At 53.7% G+C, this 20,926-nt stretch overlaps 1 protein-coding gene across 2 annotated transcripts in view; it reads left to right on the forward strand.

Moving 5' to 3' along the window:
* KIAA1671 (KIAA1671 ortholog) overlaps positions 1-20,926 on the forward strand; it is a 143,822-nt gene that overhangs the window by 44,207 nt on the left and 78,689 nt on the right. The gene's annotated exons all lie outside the window — the stretch shown is intronic.

Here is a 20,926-nt window from a genome sequence, read left to right on the forward strand (position 1 = left end):
AATATTTCAGATGCCTTCTCACCCAGGGAATTTTCCGGAGCTCCTAAAAATACAACTTTAGGAAACATTGTTCTTCACTCGTCTCTCCCCCAGCGTCTGTGTTCCCTCCTCAGGCTCCTGGAGTAGATAGAAAACAGGAGACCCTCCTGATCCATGCCCTTTGATCATTAATGTTTGAATATTGTCATATCTTTTTAATGTTTATGTGTTTTTGAGAGAGCGAGAGAAAAAAGAGAGAGATAGAGAGAGAGAATGCGCAGGAGCAGGGGAGCACACACACACACACACACACACGCACACACAATCTGAAGCAGGCTCCAAGCTCTGAGCTGTCACCCCAGAGCTGGGCACAGGTCTCGAACTCACAAACTCAAGATCATGACCTGAGCTCGGTTGCTTAACTGACTGAGCCACCGAGGTGCCCCTAAGTATTGTCATATTTTAAATGTAAGACAATATTTATTGATTTATTTTTGTTTTTCTAATTACGAAAATAATATGTGGACATGGTAGAAAACTTGAAAAATCCTAAAGGGCATAAAATGAAGGAAGAAAATAAGTCACCCACAGTCATTTGTATTTTTGAAATCTGTCATCCGCAGGGTCCTGATGACCTTGATGTGCCCAGGTGTGTGTCAGGCTCTGGGCTTGCTGTTAGGGAGGCTGTGATATTGTGATTAAATTTTTTTTTTTTTTTTTTTTTTTTTTTTTGTTTTTGAGAGACAGAACAGGAGCAGGGGAGGGGCACAGAGAGAGGGAGACACAGAATCTGAAACAGGCTCTAGGCCGTGAGCTGTCAGCACAGAGCCTGGTGTGGGGCTCGAACCCATGAACTGCGAAATCATGACCTGAGCCCAAGTCCGATGCTCGACTGACTGAGCCACCCAGGCGTCTCTATGATACTGTGATTTCAATAAGAAATACATATTTGCTCTTCCTTCCTGTTTCTGGCACAGAATTTCCTGGAATTTCCTAACTGATAAAGAGTAATAAACACGTTTTGAGATTATGTTAATGAGGGGACTTTTGGGCCCCACCTAAGGATGGGAGCTAGTTGCCCCGGGGAACCCACTGTGGGATTAGAGAGTTAGAAATCTCAGCCCACACCTGACCTCCAGGGAGGGCGAGGGCCTGGAGGCTGAAATAATCCCCAGCGGGCAGTGACTTAATCAGTTGTGCCCTGTGTAATGACATCTACATAAAAACCTGGAAAGGACAGTGGGGGGCTTCTGGGTTGGTGGGCACGTGGAGACTTGGAGAGGGGTGTGAGCTAGCTCAGAGGACAGAGGACACAGGCGTGCTGCACCCTTTCCTAGACCCTGCTGTGTACCCCTCTTCCATCTGGCTGCTCACCAGTTCCGTGCTTTTACAATAAGCCGGTGATCTTGTAAGTGAAATGTTTCCCTGGGTTCTGAGAGCCACTCTTGCAAATTAATTGACGGCAAGGAGGAGGTCCTGGGCAGCTCCGATCCACAACCAGTCTGTTGGAAGCCCAGGTGACAACTGGGACTCACGATTGGCATTGAAATGGGGGCTGGAGGTCTGATGGCTGCCTCCAGCTTGACAGTGTCAGAATTGAGCTGAAATGGTAGGACGTCCACCCGATGTTAGAGAATTGCTTGGTGGTGTTGGAAACAAACACACGTACATGTTGCAATTGACATCAGAATCAGAAACACAGAGCTAAGATACAAACTACCATCCCGGGAACCCGGAGCTCGGTGTGGGCGCTGGGCACATCGGCATACAGCTACCCATTTGTGTCCACTTAACACACACAGCCGCGGCTCGGAGCCAGGATCAGATACTCAGAATGCAGTTGGACGAGACAGACGTGGCCCCTGAACCTTGTGGGGTCACAGGCCCTGCACAAGGAATTGGAGCAAACAGCACATGTGTATTAGGATGGGGTGGTGCCAGAGCTGTGGGGGACATGGCCTCATCCGGGCTGGGGGCGGGGAGCCTGGGAGAGTCTCCCAGGGAAGCTGAGCACTAGAGAATATGTAGGAGCTGGTAGGTGAATGCTAGGGCAGGGCCGGGGGAAGGGTATGCCGGGCAGAAGGAACAGCGTGTGCAAAGGGCTGCGGTGGGTGATTGCCAGTCATGCTCAAGGCTGGTCCCAGAGACCAGCATAAACTCAGCCTGGCCGGTGGGAGGTGAGGGGGGGGTGGGGGAGGAGGACGCTGTCAGCTTAGCAGGGGCAGCTGTGTGGGGCAGGTGGCTCCTTTCCTGGCTGTGCCCCCAACTCTCAGTGTGACCTGGAGCAAGCATCTGGTTCTCTGGGCCTCAGTTTCCCCATCTGAACCATAAAGAGGGAGAGAGGCGAGGGGGTTTAGAAGGTCCTTCCAGGAGGGAAGCCCAGAGATTTCCAGTCGGACGCCCACCTCCTGTGAGTGACCAGGTCCTGGAGTGTTGAGGTGCCGTGTGTTTTTGCACCGCACCCGCACTTCCCCCGCCCTCCTCTCTGCCGCTGACAGCCTGCTGCACGTGTGACACGATTGGCCCTGGGTCTGGAATGCGAAGCTGGGGACCCTGGAAAACCCTCGGGCTTCAGATCTGGATGGTAATGGAGCCGGGTGGTGTCGGGCAGGCCACTTTACGTCACCAGACTCTAGCTTCCTCATCTGTGAAGTGGGGACACACCGCCTTCCTCATTCGCTTGTTGGGACCATTCCTGGGAAGCCTCTTAGCTGGTTTCTGAAGCCTGGAAGTTGCTGCTCAGCAAATGTGAGCCCTTCCTCGCTCCCAGGAACCTAACATCAGATTGAAAGTGACCGGCTGGTGCCAACTATGACACATGTCCCTGGTGGGGGGCAGGGGCGGGGGAGGGTGTCTCTCCCCATAGAGGGGAATCCCCCCCCGCCACCCATTCATTGTCCCATTATCCTAGTTTTTTAAAGTTACCTTTTTTTTCTCTTTAGAATTTTCACTTTTAGATTTATAGAAATGTCACAAACATAGCAGGGAGTTCCTGATACCCTCCCCCCATCTTCCTCTGTGATAGCATCTTGCTATAAGCACCATATGTTTACCTAAGGGAAGCGATTGGTTCAATACTATTAACTAAATGATTACCTTTACTCCAGCGGTTCCCATCTGGGGGCAGTTTTGACCTTCAGGGGACACTTGGCAATAGCTGGTGACGTTCTTTGATTGTCACCACTGAGGGAAAAGGGGTGGCACTGGCATCTGGAGGGTAGAGGCCAGGGACGCCGCACAGGATGGCCGCCATGCCCCAAACTTCCTCCACGGAGACTGAGCTGGCCCGAAACGTCCATTAGCACTGAGGTTGAGAAAACCTGGGGGATTCAGATTTCACCCAGTTTTCCACCATCTTTTTTCTGTTCCAGGACCCAAGCCGGGATCCCACCTCGTGTGTTGCCTGTCGGATTTACCCGTAGCAGGGGGGCAACTGCAGGCTGGGCAAACCACTTCTTTGTGTGTGCCCGCTGAGAACACGAGCGTGTGCCCACCCCACTTAGGGATGCTGCGTCAACATGCTGTTCCGTGGCTGCCTAGAATTCCCACTTGTCACTGGCCTTGACGTATTGGCTGTCTTCCGGTGGCTTTCGCTGTACAGACAACTCCGTGACTGATGGCGTTCTCACCCTTCAGTGTATTTTTGTGATGTTTTTATTTAAATTCCAGTTGGTTAACAGACAGTGTGACATCGGCTTCAGGTGTGTGATACAGTGACTCAGCACTTCCACGCATCACCCCGCGCCCGTCCCTATGCCCTCGCAGCCTCAAACCTGTACGTACCTTTCAGGTTATTTCAAAAGCCGGCTTCTTAGGGGCCAGACCTCGGCGGCGGCAGGTTTCTGCAGAGTTGTCATCTGTTGATGGGGTGTCGGTGGCTTCCTGTTGGTGGCTTGCGTCCACCACACAGCTACAACTCTTTCTGGGGGCGGGGGGAGAAACTGCCAGCCCCCTCCATCCACTAATCTCCTATGTTGCTGGGACACTTAGCCAGACAATCCCGAGGCTGGTGGCCTTTTCAGGGCACTGGCATCAAGCTGGTGGCTTGAGGTTGTCAACTGCAACAGCGTAGCATTGACGGTAATAATAATTAATAATTAATGATGGCCACCACCATTCCTCCTGAGCATTTACAACATCCTGGCTCAGTGCCCTTCATGGCGGTGTCTCCTCCCATCCTCACTGGAATATACCATGGGTAGATTTCACGATCGCCCTTGTTTTGCATTTAGGGAAACTGGGGCCCAGAGAGGTTATGCAGCTCATCTGAGGTTCCCCAGCTGGAAGTTGTCAGAGCCTGTATCTGAGCTTAGGTCTCCCAGTGTGCCACTTTAACTACCTCACTGAGCCCGTTGTTCTGGCTTCTCAGGTGGGGAAACTGAGGCTCACGGGGCTGAGGCAACTTGCCAGCCCACGGGAAAGGTTTTTGTTCATTGCGAGGTTTGCAAGGTGGAAGATGATAGAAGGATGTTGCACGGGGCCAAGCAGGGCTGGAGGCAGAGAGCCCTGGCTCAGAATCCCAGCTTCACCAAAAGCACGTCCCATTGCTGCTCTGGGCCTCAGTTTCCCTGTGTGTGAGTGGAAGTGGTCGGCCCCACCTTTCAGGGCCCCACTGAGGACTCACTGCGATAAGGGCATTAGTATTCTTGGCACAGGGCTGGACTCAGAATGGGTGCTCTGTTTCTAGATATTCTTTTTTGGGGGGCGGGGACGGCTCTGCTATAATGGCAGAGACATGCTGCACCCCCCACCCCCTGACACACACGCACTTTCTTAGGCTCTCGTGGCTGGCCGCCCACAGCTAAGGGGGTTACCAGAGTGTCACTTGTGGCAGCTTCTCCTGGAAGATGCCATGTGACATGGAGTCCAAGATCAAGGACGGTCCCCTGTGCTGTTGGTTGTGGGTGCCTCCCCTGCCCCTTCCTCCCTGCCAGGCTCGGTGGTTCAGTGGCTCGATCTCCATGGAATGAGGGGGAAACCCTTTGTTTCCCCTTTTGGTTGGTAAGCTTCATCTCCCCTCGCTTGACTCCATGGCAAGATTTTTTTTTTAATGGAAAAATGTCCAAATGTCTAAATGTGGTTAAATCGGCTGTTCTTTCCCTCGGGCTTCCTTTCTCCGTGTTTACTTAGCTCCAGCCCTCACGCGGCTCGTCACCACATCCGGGAGCTACGGGCACACCTGCAGGGGTCTTTCTCCCCCAGGCCCACCCGGGTGGCATCGTGACAATCCTCCTAACAACCCCAGGATTGTTATTGTTCGTATTGTTGTTATTTCACATTTGAGGAAACAGAGATTCCAAGAGGTTGAGGACCCACCTGATATTAAAGAGCCCATAAGGGGCAGAGCCGGGATTTGAACCTGGGACGTCTGACGTCCAAGCCCCCGTGCGTGATCACTGCACACGGCTTCCCTGGGGCAGAAGCGCTGCCCGTCCTGCTCGCCGCTGAGTCCCCAGCCCAGTGTCCGTGTTGTGCTACTGGTGGTGCCCTGGACACGGGCTGATGGACCGCCTGCCGGACCCGGTGGGTCACAGGGAAACGTTTGGGGATGAGCTGCCCGTGAGCTTTGACGCGGTGCCTGGCGCTCAGCACACGCCCATCAATGGTCGCCATTGCTACTGTCGTTATTTTCATTACCAGCTTCTGAATCTTAGATCTTGGCGCCTCCCGGGTGTGCCAAGGGCCTGGTTTGGCTTTGCAGTGTTTTGTGGCCAAAATAGAAGAACTGGCTATTTTTGTGTTGTTTGACTTGGGCCTGGGGTTTGGGCCACAGGACGGCTTGTGTCATGAGAGGTTTGCATCTGACTTGAGTCGTGACAGCCAAGTTGCAGAGCAGAGAACATGGTCTTGGAGTCAGGTTCTTCCAGCTTCCAGTCCCCACGGAGCTGCTTCCTAGTGGGGCGTGGGGGTCTGAGCAAGTCCCTTAACCTTGCAGAGAGTCAGTTTCGCCTTCCAGAGAGTGGGAATGATGATAGCATCTCCCTCATGAGGCGTCCTGATGATGCAAGTAACGCAAACAAAGCAGGCACATAGTAGGTTTTGAATAAGGGCTCAAGACTGACATCAGTGTAGACCCCGAATGGGCCTTCAATTCAGTTCAGTTAAACACATGTGCCAGGCCCTGAGCTAAGTGCTTGGGATACAACAGTGAACAATATGGTCAAAGATCCCTGTCTCAGGGATTAACATTCTAGCGGGTTCAGGCAGTGAACAATGGTCGTGATACGTAAGAACAGTAACATGTCAGGGGGTGGTGTGTGCCGTGGAAAGGAGGAAGTAAGCAAGTAAGAAGGCTCAGGTGGACTTGGATGGGTGGGGCCGAGGGGCCTACCTGAGAAGGTGACATTTAGACAGAGACTTTGGAAGAGGGGAGGGAATAGGCCCGGGGAGCTTGGGGGAAGAGGCAGCAGTCAGTGCAAAGGTCCTGGGGTCTAAGTGTGCACAGGTACTTTTGTGGATCTGGAAGGAGGCAGGGTGGCTGCAGAAGAGTGAGTGAGGGGAACAGAGTTGGAAGCAAGGTCGTGGAAGTCACTTGAAGGACTTTGTCTTGTGCTGTGAGGGTGACAGAGCCATGGAGGGGTGTCACTTCGAGTGACACTATCTGACTTAGGTTTGAATGGATCCCTCCGGTTGCTGCGCAGGGAACAGACTGAAGCAGGACTGAGGCAAGATGAGGAAGGGCAGTGAGGACCCACTGCAGGTGTCTGGGTGGGAGATGGTGGTGGCTCAGACCAGGGGCAGCTGAGGAGGTGAGGAGAAGGGGGCAGGTTTTGGATCTGTTTTGAAAGTTGAGCAACAGGAATTGCTGCTGGATTGGGTGGGGGGTGGGGGAGAAAGAGAAGAATCCTGAAGACACCGAGGGTTTGGGGCCTGGCCATTGGAAGGATGGAACTGCCATTGACTTCCGTTAGCAAAACTGCAGGTGGGCGGGTCCACAGCTGAGGCCGACCAGGACCCGGCTTTGGACTTGGAGAATGTCCGTCAGCACCCCGTGTCCTCACATGTTCCCCACCTCTCCCCGGCCTCGCTTTCCCCATCTGTACAACAGGAATGGTAATTCCTGCCCTGCCATGTCTCATGGTAGCTGACTTGCTCGGGTGGGAACTTTTATTTTATTTTTTTTAAAGCGTATGCATTTATTTTGAGAGAATGAGAGAGCAGAGGAGGGGCTGAAGGAGAGAGAGAGGGAATCCCAAGTAAGTTCTGCGCTGTCAGCACGGAGCCCGATTCAGGCCTTGAACTCAAAACCCTTGAGATCATGACCTGGGCTGAAGTCAAGAGTCAGGCGCTTCACTGAGCCACCCAGATGCCCCTGAGTGGGAATTTTAAAGGGTTAAAATATCAAGTCAAGTCTATGTGGTGAGGTGTTTTAGTCCCTTAGATAATTCCTGGCATTTCTGAGCCCCCACCAGGAGGCACCCAGAGCCTTAGACACAAGCAGGCCCTGCTAACTTCCACTGTAGGGTTCACAAGACTCCACCTGGCACATCTGTCTTGGTGACAGCTCCTGACTCTTCCCACCCGTCTGGGCCCCTCCTGGCAGGACCAGCCCCCCACCCCCACCCCTGTTAGTCTGCAGGGTCCTCAACATAAAACGAAAAGAGAACCCTGTGATGGGGGCAGCTCCCCCGGCTTGCAGGGCCCCTCCGTGGTCCTCACTGGGCCCCAGCCACCCTCCTATGCCTTCAGGAGTTTCGTGCTGTCCAGAGTAGCCGGTCCCTGCGCTTGGATGGAGGGCTTTCAGGCTGGCAGCCCTTGACGTCCCCAAGGAGCCGTTGCTGAGTTTCAGACATTCCAGGGCTTCAAGCATCTGGAAGGGGCCTGCCAACTCTGTGACGGCCAAAAGGAATGATAAATGCAGGGTAGAAGCTCTGGAAGGGTGGGCCTGTGGGCAAAACACTTCTGGGAGCCAGGAGTCCCAAGAGTGATTGCTGTGTGACCCCAAGGCAATTACTTGCCCTCTCTGGGCCTCAGGTTCTTTATTGCTATCATGGTGTATTGGACTGGATTCTCCCTAAGGTTTTATTTACTGGGCACAGCCTTCCAGTTCTATGAGCCTAGTGAAGAATGGAGCTTTGGGGTCAGACAGCCCTGAGTTTCAATCCAGCCTTCCCTGCTGTGTGACCTTGAGTGAGTGGCTTCATGTCTCTGAGCCTCAGTTTTCTCTCTGGGGATGAGAAATCCCTTTTTCAATGAGGATTGTGTAAGCACCTCATTGCAGAGACCAGCAGGAAGAACACCTGGCACACGGTAGGCCCTACAGAGATGGAAACAGTTTACCTTTTTGCATTCCTTCCGGTGGATATTCTGTGAACCAACTTGGTGCTATAACTGGCTGCCTCAGGGGCGGAATGATTTCCAGGTTGAGGCACTAGAGGGCGCTCCTGTTCTAACAAATCCACCTTTCTTGGAGGTGAATTTTTTAAATTTTATTTTATTAAAAAAATTTTTTTAATAATGTTTATTATTTTTGAGAGAGACAGAGCGTGAACAGGGGAGGGGCAGAGCGAGAGGGAGACACAGAATCCGAAGCAGGCTCCAGGCTCTGAGCTGTCAGCACACAGCCCGATGTGGGGCTCAAACCCACGAACCGCGAAATCATAACCTGACCTGAAGTCGGACACTCAACTGACTGAGCCACCCAGGCGCCCCGGAGGTGGATTTTTTAAAAGCAGCCACACACGACCCTCTCCAGAGAGGCTGGTGCTTGAATTATCCCCATGTTACAGATCGAGTCGTTGAGGGAAACCTGGCTTGTCTGAGGCCACAGGGCGAGGAGGCCCCAGAACCTGGTTTCTAGGGCAGGGCTTTCTCACGGGGCACCCGTGGCCCCTCTTTGCGCCCTGAGGTCTTCTGCAGCCAGAGTTCCATCGCCAGGAAGGAGGAGTCAGGCTGCTCAGGTCAGTCTTGGTGCGATAAGGCGGGGCAGCCCCTGGCCCCTGTGTATTTCAGCCCAATATGGAGAAGGGGTATAGCGTGGAACGGAAACGATGGAGGCAGGCGGGTTGGGTACATTTTGCTGAATCCTACAGAGTCCTTACAGAGGAAGGTCCTTACAGAGAAGGTTGGTCCTTGCAGAGAAGCTGTACCTTTTTTTGTTTGTTTTGGTAGCAAATCTGGCTTCAGACCATCAGTAATGGGAGAGTGAACAACCCCATGCAGGTTAGTGCCCTCTCTGCTACCCACTTCTGTCACTGGCGGGCAAAGGGCTTTTTCAGAGCTGAAATTTGGATTTGGGACTTGCAAGCTGAATGGCTACATGGTGTCCATGTTTGAGGCAGAACAGTACGGATATGTGGGGAGGCAGCCTGGGAGGCAGGACGCTGGGGTCTGGTCCTGGCTGTGTGACCTGGCACCAGGCACTGCCCCTTTCTGGGCCCAGTGTCTTCATCTTTGAAATGCATTCCCTGGCTTTTCCCAAGGTCAGTTTGCTGCGTGCGTGTACTGAGCGCCTGCTCCGGGCTGGGCCCTGAGTTGGCTCTTAAAGCCTGAGTAGGACCAGAGGCGAATGGGCAGTCAGGTGGCAAGACCAGCATGTGCAAAGGCCTGGCGGTTCTGCAAGAGGTGGGAGATTAGAGGGCGCCTTTATTTGGAGCCTGAAGAACATAATGTCGATATTTCCTCCAAGGGGAATGAACGTATGCATGGGAAGGTTGTCAAGAAATTTGGTACAAATTATTCTTTTAAGAAAACACCTTGCTTTCTTTTTAAGAAAACCTGTTTTTATTTTATTTTATTTTATTTTTTATCTTTAAATTTATTTTTGAGAGACAGAGCAAATGGGAGAAGGGCAGAGAGAGAGGGAGACACAGAATCTGAAACAGGCTCCAGGCTCTGAGCTGGCTGTCAGCACACAGCCCGATGTGGGGCTCAAACCTGAGAACCGTGAGATCCTAACCTGAGCCGAAGTCGGACGCTCAACCGTCTGAGCCATCCAGGCACCCCTGTTTTTATTTTTTATGCAGAAATCCTGAGGGAGGGATGGAGGGAAAACCATTTGTAGATGTGTTCTATTTAATGTTAACATTTTTTTATTAAACTCATATTCATAAAACATAAGCAGGTGCGTATTGTTGACATAATATTATATTATAGTTATGATGTAGATGTAATAACATGGTATAGGAGGTGTTTTTTACCTCCCCTTATGGGTCCAGTGTGTGTATTTGCCGGGACTTCCAGATTAAAATACCATAGCCTGAGTGGCCTAAACAACAGAAATTTATTTTTTCAGTTCTGGAGGTTAGAAGTCCGAGATCAAGGTGCTGGTATGTTTGGTTTCTCCTGAGGCCTTTCGTCTTGCAGACGGCTGCCTTCTCGTTGTGCCCTCACGCGGCTTGCCTCTCTGCTCACGCACCCTTACGTCTCTGTGTGTCCAAGTTTCCTCTTCCTATGAGGACACCAGTCCGATTGGATTAAGACCCACCCTAATGGCTTCGTTTTGACCTATCACCTCGCAAAAGGCTCTGTGTCCAAATACAGTCACATTCTGAGGTCCCGGGTCTAGGGCTTCAGCATTCAAATTTGGGGGAAACACAGTTCCGCCCATAGCAGCCAGGCACCGGGCAAAGCTCTTTGTATTGCTTTATTTTATCCTCACAACAGTCCTGCGAGGGAGGGGCCATTACCATCCCCATTTCACAGATGGTGAAACTGAGGCTCCGAGAGAGGGAGAGTCACCTGCAGAAGATCCCACAGCTGCCCAGCGGGGCAGCTGGGATTTGATCCCACGCGGTCTTGCCTCAGAGCCTGCGCTGTGTTAGTGTATGTTTATAAATGGACTTTAATCCCGAGGATGCCTCTTTTACTCTCTCACGTTCTGTCGAAGTTACCAGAGATTTCCCGGCTGCCAGTCTGTACTCTGCCCTGTCCGTGTTTAGGTGCCCTTGGAGAAGACCCAGACGGGGAGGGCACCAGCTTGTTGGCCTGTTGGCACCTTCCCGCCTGCTCCCTGCCCGGCCCCTCACTGCCTGTGTTTGCCGAGAGCCGCGCGGGCCCATGAAAGCAGCCTTTGTCCTCCAGTCCATTCCTCCTGGAGGGATGACCTAAGTCCCATCTGGGGAACAAAGCATCGGCCTGGCACATGAGTTCAGGTCAGAGCCTCCCAGGCCCCTCCGGGGAGGGGGCGGCCCTGGTTACAGGGCGGCCGAGGGGGTGGGCTCGGGAAAGCCGCAGAGCCTTCCTGTGCCCTGAGTGAGAAGCCGGGGGCTCCTGTGTGCACCGAGCTTTACAGTTTATAAAGTCCCACGTGTTGTGGTTTAGTGGATCCTCGCAGACAGTGCAAGGTCTTCGTGGCAGGGGCTCCGATAGGCAGGTACCCGTCGTCCTGGGGAGCCACTTCCAACCCCTGGGGCTGTGAACCCGCCACTGTTTAATACGCTCGTAGCATTCGGTACATCAGGGGACTGGGGCAGTGCTCAGTGGGGACGGCTGCTCTGTGATAATGGGGGGTCAGCTGGGAGCCCAGAAGGGCTGTGGGCTGGAATCATCCGGAGGCTTCTCACCTCCCTGCCTGGTGCCTGTGGTGACCCAGGAGCTGGGCTTCTGGGGGACTGTTGACCGGGCACCTAAATGCGGCCACTACAGCTGCGAGCCCACAAGGCAGATGGACACAGCCCCCGGAGGTTACACAGCGTCCCTTGCACTGTTCCCTGTGCACTGAAGTAGCCTCAAGCCTCCTTCCCCCTGGATTCAAGGAGAGGGGGCATGGACCCCACCTTTCCGTGGGAGAAGTGCCAGTTTGCAGTCATGTTTCAAAGCCACCCTGGCTAGAAGTAAAAGAAAATGCGGCCAGGTATCATTTATTGAGCACTTACTGTGTGCCACGGCTTCATGCAGATGAGCCTATAGAAGCCTCCTCACAGCCCCCGGGCGGGGGTGGATTCAGAGCCTGCGGTTTTCCTGCCACACTTGGCCAGAGAGGGTGGGGGGGGAAATGAGGGAAATCAACATCGGTGTTGAACTTGCCACAGTCGGAAGCCGTGGGCTGACTTTTTCCCCTTCCTTGTCTAAACTTAGAATATTCCTGGAGTTGTTGAAAATTCTCACTTAGGTGTCTGACGCATCTCGTCCCCACTCACCCATCCTGGCTTCTGGTGCTCGGTTTCTCTCCCAGATGCCGAGTGCCCCCCACCCCCACCCCTGCCCCCCTAACCCCCTCTCCACCCCGCAGCCCTGCCTAGAGAGCACATTGCACACCCCCCAGCTGGCTGCCTCTCTCGGAGCTTTTGAGGAACCATCTGGTGGGGCCCTGTGGTCCTGATGGAGGAAGCCGTTACTCATCCCTGTGCCGGCACCGTGTTCTCTGTCCTTCCAGAGCCGGCCTTGGGACTCATTTATCTGCCTTCCAGGGTCTGACAGTTGGTAGGTGCCCAGTATATGTTTGGTGAGTGGAACCCATCAGTGATGAAGGGGGGAAGGACGGCTGGCTGGTCAAGGGCAGTGGTTCCCTCTTATCTGTGTCCCTGGCACACAGCAGGCACTCAATAAGTGCTCATTGTACCAAGTGAATGAAGATATGAATGGATGGATGAGCCTGAGAGCAGTGACTGTGCCAAGTGTTTGTGTCCTGGCCACACAGCACAGTGTTTGACACCCATGCACTCTGTCCATGAATGGCAAGCTGAATGGATGAGTGAGCGAAAAGCGAAACTTCTGGAGAGTAGGGACACATTTTGATGATTTATTTCCCCAGTTCCTAGAACAAGGTATACAGTGGGTGCTCAATAAATGTATGTTGAACTGAATACATGAATAAATGAAACTCTGGGAGGCGGTAGGGCCCGTGTCTTGTTCATTTCTTTCCTTGGCTGTTAATACGGGGCCAGGCATACAGCAGGTGCCTATTAGCACATGCTCCCTGTGCTGCCCCGACCTTTGCAGAAGGACTGAGAGGGGAAGGCCGGCTGGGTAGACCTGGCCTGTCTTGATTTGCCCCCCGCCCCGCCCGCCGGGCCCCACTGCAGACACTTCCTGCTGTTCCAGTCGGCACAGGTGGACAGGACGTCCTCGAAGGCCTGTGAGCCGTTTCCCCTATTTTCTCCATGCTGGGCTGGCCTTGAATGTGACCAAGGCACCAGTGCGAGCCCCATTTCCGTCGGGCTGTGGTACTGTACCCCCTGGGACTCCTCTTACTGACCATGTTAGCAGTTCTGTTTTAGAGCCGGCTGACCAGCTTACAGCCAGCAAGGGAAGCCTGGGAGAATGTTCTACCCAGAAGCCAGCCCCCAAAATCACCTCGTTTTGATGCTGGCCAGGCAAGGTAACCCCCCAGCAGCTGAGCATCAGGCACAGGACAGAGTCTAGGCTTTGGGGGTCTGGAGAGCCGGATTCACATCTACCTCTGTGACTTTAAGTAAATGGGGTGTCAGAAACCTTTTATTTATATATTTTTTCAATCCGGGCATGTACATGTCTGTTGCCTTTTCCAACTCCTTGTGCTGATGCCGGGCGCTCCCCGAGATACGATTTCAGTGGATTCCCAGCTACTGTGTCTAAAAAACTGTCTGCCCCAGATCGAGAGGCAGTGTCTCAGGCCGGGTTCCCGAGAAGCAGAGCCTGCGACAGGGACTCACGTGTATGGCATTCAGTGGAGAGGTGGAGTCTGGGAGGCGCCTGGGAGGGTAAGGAGCACCACCACTTAAGACCCACCTTGAAGCAGGCGGGCAGCTCTTCCTCCATTGGCCACGCTCTGTTGTGACCGCTGGCACCGCAGAAACCGGAGGGCAGGTGTACAGATGGCATTTACGACAGCCAGCCAGGCTGGAGGGTCACTGACTCGATTCAGCAAGGTGCGGGGTGTACCTTGGCTGGCATAGTCAATGCTTAATAAACAGTAGCCTGTCAAGCACGAAAATCTGTTAAAGAAATGAAGGTGGATGAATGAGAGCTGACGTTGCAAACATATGTTCCTCAAGCCCACAAGGGGCCAGGTTTGAGGAGCGGGTGCCGAGGTGAGGCCCCCACGTCCCCTCTGCTTCCGAGGAGGGCGGACACACTCATAAATGGACACACGTGTGGTCGCCCCGTACCCGGACCGTCTCCATGCACTGAGGTGAGTGAGATTAGGTAGAAGACGAAAAGTTTTAACACAAGTGTCCAAACATTAACAGGTAAGTATTTTTTTTTTACTGCAGAAGTGATACATACACACACGGTAAACATTTCCGACAGTGCGGAATCGTATTCTCAGGAAAAATCAGGCTCCTTGACCTGCAGCCCCTTCCCAAAACCTGGTGACCATTTTCATATGTCTCCTTTTAGAAATGTTCTCTGCGCACAAAAGACCGTGTGTATGTCTCTTTATCCACACACACACACACACACACACACACACACACGTTTTTAAAATAAATCAGACCTCGCTGTGCTATACACAGTGTACTATGCCTTGATTTTTCTTTTTCTTATAAACTTGAGATCTTTCCCTATAAGGGCAGTAGGTCTATGGTACACTGATGGCTTTATATTTTTCCTTGCCCTATAATTTATCGATCCGGTCTCCTCTGGGTGGATGTGCAGGTTGTTTCCAGTTTTACACACCGTAAACCAAGGCTGGGGTGCACGTGCTCATGCGGACCTCTTTGTGCCCTTGGCGTGTTGTGTCTGAAGGAGAAGTGCCTAACCGTGGACTTGGACTTGGGTCATTGGACGGAAGAATAGGGGTTTTCCAGGCGGGCCGGGGGAGAGGGGGATGGGGAGGTGTTCAGGCAGACAGAGCGTGTGTGTGGATAGAGGGGCTGAGGACAGGGTGGCCTCGAGCACAGATGTGGTCTGAGTCCCCATGCCTGGGGCTCTGGCCTGATGCTCTAGTGCCCAGTCATTGGCCAGGGTTTTACTTCGCTCTAGGAATCCAGGGGGAGCAGGTGCGTGTTTATGAGGGTTCTGGCCTCTTCCTGCTCTTGGGTCTGGGGGTTCGCCACTGGGCATCGTGAGCTCTGGAGCCCTCAGCTCCAACGCTGTCTCAGTCGAGAGATCCCAGTGTTTCTCTTTAAGTCTCCCAGGCCCTGGCCTCCCCAAGCCCACAGCTCGTTTGGTGAGAAGCCCTCGGTGGCAGGTTTTCTTGGAATTCCTCCGCTCCCAGGTTTTGGCAGGTTCAGTCTGGCTCCCACCTAAACCCTGTGGCCCCAGTTGGGCCCCAGGGTGGCTGTGGGACAGAGTCCGCTAACGGCTCACCTGCTTCTTCCCTCCTTCCCCTTCCCCCTGCGTTGGCTCTGGAAGTCGAAATCACAGATGTCTGCCAGAGTCTCTTGTCCCATAGAGCACGGACATTCCCTTGGGAACATCTCACACCCAGCGAGCGGCTCTGAGGCCCCTGTGGACAGCCAGCCAGAGGCTGGCTCCCTCTTTCTCCGTAAGGCAAAGGAGGTGACTAGTTACTGAGTGCTTGCTGTATACCAGACGCCACGCAAGGCACTGTTTCTTATCTCCTCATTGGGTTCATGTGGCGCCCCGGTCCAACAGTATTGTTCCTGCTGCTTTATCACAGGCCCAGAGAGGTGCGGTGACTTGCCCAGGGTCACACAGCCATCAGATGATGGATGTACACCAATCCCACAGTTCAGTCCTTTCTCCTCTGCCATGTTGCTCCCTGCTGTTCCTTGCTGGGAAATCATTGCTGGGAAGGCTCTTCCACCGGACGTCTATCCCGTCAGACCATAGGCCCCACGGGCAGCGGTCTTCCTCTGTCTCATCCACCTACTGTGTCCCCAGAGTCCAGCCACACGGCCTGGCACATAGTTGATGCCCAGTGAATATCAGTTGAATGACTAAGTGAACTCATGAAGGGTAAGGTATTGGTCTGTCTGATTACAAACAAAACTTTCATCTGCATATAGTAGTATTTATTATGATGATTTGGTCCCGAAGCTCAGAGTTTAGACTCACATTTTTAAAAACGAAAGCCCTCTCTCTATCGTTACATGCCAGTTTATCTCTGGGGAATCTGACATTTTGCATTTTCTCCTCTGGGAGCCAAGTGAGGATTGTCTATTCTGTAGAATGTCACCAGAGAAAGGAATCTGAACGTTTCCTTTAGAAATTCCTGCATAAAACGCTCAAGCGCTCGCTCGGGAGAAGCGTGCTTGAAGGTTTCAGTTGCCATGGCTACCGGGTAACCGAGCGGATTGTGTTCCTACTTATGGCTTCCACTAGACCTTCAACCGCAGTATCTCGGTTACAGGATTTGGGCTTTGAAGTGCATTTTCCGCAGTGAGGGCTTGGGAGGGGTTCTCGGTGCTCAGTCCCTTGTCCGCTGTCGCCAGCAGGGACTGGTGTCCTGCGCCCCCCTGACCGTCAGGCTCCATCTTCTCTGCGCCAGACGCCAGTCTTGGCACTGAGCATTAGTGCGGAACAAGAAAAGCACAGTCCCTGCCCCAGCAGAGTGTGTGTTCTAGTGGCAGAGACAGGAGTGCATATGCACAGTGTGCACCCGTATATGCGTGGAGACAATAAAACAGTGGCGGAGACTGGAAGGAGATGTGGCTGCAAAGGGCTCTAGGAGGGCATGGCATTAGAGCAGAGATCTGAAAGGAGGAGCCTCCGTGTGGGGATCTGGGGAAGGAGTGTATCAGGCAGGGGGAACAGGACATGCAAAGGCCCTGAGGTGGGAGCCAGCTTGGAGGGGTTGAGGCCAACAGGAAGGCCAACATGGCCAGCCTACTAATGCCAAGTGAGGGGGGCCGGTGGGGGTCTTGAGGGCCAGGGCAGAGCATTTGGAGTTTATTCTGGTCATAGTGGGGGAGCTGAGGGAGCACTCTCAGTGGGGGTTAACATGACGGCATGGAAAATTAGGAAACTCATGCAGGCTGTTGTGTGTGGAGGGGGTGCCCCAGAGGGGCAGGAGGAAGAGCAGAGAGGCCAGCGGTGATGTGGACTTGGCTCTGGTGCTGAGGCAGGATGGGGGAGTAAGGAAGAAGCGATCTAGTTCAGGCTGTTGTTTCGAAGAGGGGATAGTGAGGAGAGATGAGAAAGTAAGGAAGGTTCCAGGCTTCTGGCTGGGACAATGGGGTGGGTGGTGGCGCTTTTTGCTGTGAGGAGGGAGCAGATTTCAGTCTGGGCATCAAGAGTTCTGTTCTGTTGTACATTTCAGATGCCATTAGATTTTGGAACAGAGAGGGGGTGGGACTGAAGGAGGTTTCATCTGGCTTTTTAAAAGATAGGTGATGTTCAGAGTTCCCAGAGGGGCTGGCCCAGCAGGAGGGGAAGCGCGGGGCTGCAGGGGATGGGAGACCATTGGAGGCGGGGCTGATCTCCTGGAGTTGGTGGGAGGAGGTGCCTTGGGGCTCAGAGGAGGGCTGGCCTGGGCTGCAAGGGGACCCCTTCTTTCCTGGCAGTGGAAGGGGGGAGGCGGGCTGGGCTCTTGGATGCAGGGGGCAAGTGAGGATGGCGTCTTTCTCCTCCGATTTGCAATGAAGTGAGAGGTGAGGTCACTGGCTGCGTGTGGAGGGGGAAAGGAAGGGAGACTTGGAGCTGAGCGGAAAGAGTGAATTGACTAAGGTCTGGAAGCAGGCAGGCGCCTGGGTTCAAGTCCAGCCCTCCAACCACCGGCAAGTCACTAAGCATCAGTGCCTATCGAGTGCTTACTACATGCTGAGCGACGCTCAGGCTGCCCTCCACAGCGGTTCCTATTATCATCCCCATTTACAGACCAGGAGACTGAGACTCAGAGAGGTGCTGCTACTCACCCAAGGTCACGCAGCGTATCGGTGGACAGGCCGGAGTTTGAGCCCAGGCACTCTGGGCCGTGCTTTCCAGGCTGGAAATCAAATCTGAGGTCCCTGTGTCTCATCTTTCAAGAGGAGACGAGCCCTCGGGGGGTTTTGGGTGGACGCTGCTTGGCCCACGGTAGGCCCGTCAGTGACGTCCACTGCCTCTGCTGACCTGCTTCCGTTCGCCTGGTTTCCGCTAAGTGACATTTGCTGCGGACATCTCATTACTGCACACATTTTCAGTTGCTCGGAGAGGTCCTTCCTCGGAAGGAGCTCATTAAGTCCATTTTGAAATGAGAGCACTTGGCAGGGGGAACGGAAGGTGGCTACGGTGGTTATGATCATAAGCTGAAAATAAACTTGTTTTGGGAAAGAACGCAGAGGCACAGAGGTCTTCCCCGCCCCCCTGGCCCCCGTCCCCAGGCCCCACTCGTTTCTGCTTCCGACAGAGAACTCGTCATCCCCCGCCTCTTCCCTAGCAGGACCCACTGGGGGGACGAGGTCGCAGCTGCCTTCTTATAAGCAAACCGTCAACTCAGACCCTCTTGAGGAAGGACCGGCTTCATCAGAACGAATGGGACCTTTCCTGGTGGCGGTGAGGGATGGGGCTGGATTAACTATCCTGTTGGTTCATTGGTTGATTGACTGATTTTTGTTTGCTTCACGTTTTTACTTACATTCCAGTTCATTAACATACAGTGTAATGTTACTGTACATTTCAGGAGTCGAACCCTCCTGTGTAAACATACTGTGGGGGTGGTTCCGCCCACAGCTCTGAGCTTTCTGGGGGGGCCCGGCACCGGCACATGTGGAGGAAATGAGGGGGTCAGACCAGAAAGGCTCTTACAGGTTGTCAGTGGCAGCCCTGGAGATGGGACAGCAGAGACCGCATGGAGCCGGGCCTCCCACCCGCAGCCCCAAGGCGGGGAGTGACCGGCCAGCACGAGCAGCTCCGAGGTGCACCAGGAAGGGGACCCAGCTGGTGGACGCAGCCCACTCCGCCTTCCCGCACTGGCCTCTCCAGGCCTCCTTCCCTTACCGGAAAGACAGCGGGGCCGGTGTAGAGCTCAGGGCAGCGTTGCTAGAAAATACGTCGTGTGGGGGCGCCCGGGGGGTTGGGTGTCCTACTCTCGGTTTCTGCTCAAGTTGTGGTCTCGCAGTTCATGGGTTTGAGTCCCGCGCTGGGCTCTGTGCTCACAGAGCAGAGCCTGCTTGAGATTCTCTCTCTCTGCCCCTCCCCTGCTCTCTCTCTCAAAAAATAAATACGCATAATTTTTTAAAAAAACTTTAGAAAATATGTCACGTGTTTTGAGACCGTTGTGAAAATGGACACTCTGAAAAGATGCTGACGACTTTGTGTCTCGATGACCCCAGTCGGTAGCCTGGGCGGGTCTGGGGATCCTGGGGATCCAGCCCTTCTTCCTCTTGCTTCCTGCCCCCTTCACCTCCTTGCTGAGCACTGACCCCGTACCTGGCGTCTGCTGGTTCCACTCGTTCCTGACCAGCGACTTGGGGACGGTGTCAGGGGATCCCCGCGGCACACAGGACAGCCGTGAGTGCATCACCTGTCGCGTGGGGTTGCTGAGACTTGATTAAAGGCTCACTCCAGAAAATGTGTACGGAAGATCATTGGCCTGCAAACCAGATGGACCCAGGTCCCACAGCCACCTTTGACGCTTCCTAGCTAAGCAGCCCCGGGCACAACACTGCACACCCCTGAGCCTCACCCTCCCACGCTGCAATGTGGCCGAGGTGCCACCTGTCTCAGAGTGTGGTTTCGGAGACTCTGGGGAGAAATGGTGCATGTGGGTCTCACAGAAGGTGGGGCTCCGTGTGGTCCAGTCTCTGGACTGAATCACATTTCAGCATCCAGGAGTCCAACACCGAAACTAAACAATTGCCGTGTTTGTGTGTGTCCGTGAAGGAACCTTCAAGAACCTGTAACTAATAAGCCCCAGTTGTGCTCATGGCCTGTGGTCCCTCTGGACGCATCCCTGCACATCCAGTCTATATACATTTATGTTTCCTCGCCTTCTTGGGGTCTGTCTCGTCCCTGGCCCTTTATGGGTTAGCTTGACCTATGCTCTGCTGACCAAGGTTAGCCTTTAGCTGTTTTCTTGGGCCGTCCCCGGGATTAGGAGGACTCAGAGCGGTGCACCAGACCTGTTCCCTGCCTGCTGCAGACGGCATTTGGAGAACGAAATCTGGTTCTTCTCGTTCTGTCTGGAATGAGCGAGAAGCTTAGAGCTCCCAGGGAGTTCCGGTGTGTGCCTGTGCGCCGTCTGGCCAGACGGAAGAGCCATAGGAGTGAGCCCAGCACCCCTCACACCTGCTCCCGCACCTGGGAGTCCCAGGGAGAACTTGTGCATGCTTGGCACAGCCCCCAAGGGCCCCTGAGGCCAGAGCGGCGGGTGAGGCCGCCTGTCTGCAGGCCACCTCTGAGAGCTGCCTCTGGGGACCCTGGTGACAGATTCAGAACATGCAGGGGCTTCATTTCGCGCGTCCTCAGCCACTTTATGGAGCCGTCAGGGCTAGTCTTAGCTTTCCCCTAAGACACACGAGGTCTCCTGGGGCCTCTGGCTTCCCAGGCCTCCCTCCCCACCTGCTTCTCTGCTGGTCCCTCTTGGGACTTTCCTACCCCCTGTCCCTCACCCTCAGATTTGTGCTCATTCCAAGAGCCACCGCTGTTACAGGTTTTGAATAGCTTTATTGAGCGTTAGTGGATATAAGAAATTCCACATCTTTAAAGTCTGCAGTTCGATGAGTTTTGTTTGACAGGTCTGTTCCCCAGGAAACACCACCCCAATTAATGTCACAAACATATTCATCTCCCCCAAGAGTGTCCTCCTGCCCTTTCCTTCCCCTCCCTCCTCCCCCCTGCCCTCCAGCAACCACTGATCTGCCCTCTGTCACTATAGATTAGTTTGCATTTATAGGATTTTATATCAGTGGAATCGTATACTGGCGTTCCCCTTCATCTGGGTTTCTTACGCTTTGCATAATGACTTTGAGATTCATCCATGTGGTGGTGGATGTCATTAGCGCGTCCCTTTGCATTGCTGAGGACTGTTCCGTTGCGTGGATGTGCCCATTGGTACATCCGTTCACCTGCTGGTAGACGTTTGGGCCGTTTCCAGTGTTGTGATGAACAAAGCTATTGCGAACCTGGGGCGCCTGGAGGGCTCAGGAGGTTAAGCATCTGACTCTTGATTTCAGCTCAGGTCACGATCTCACAGTTC

The sequence above is a fragment of the Hyaena hyaena genome, unplaced genomic scaffold (genome assembly GCF_003009895.1).
Source record: "Hyaena hyaena isolate Hyena2069 unplaced genomic scaffold, ASM300989v1 scaffold_19, whole genome shotgun sequence".
Lineage (NCBI taxonomy): Eukaryota > Metazoa > Chordata > Mammalia > Carnivora > Hyaenidae > Hyaena > Hyaena hyaena.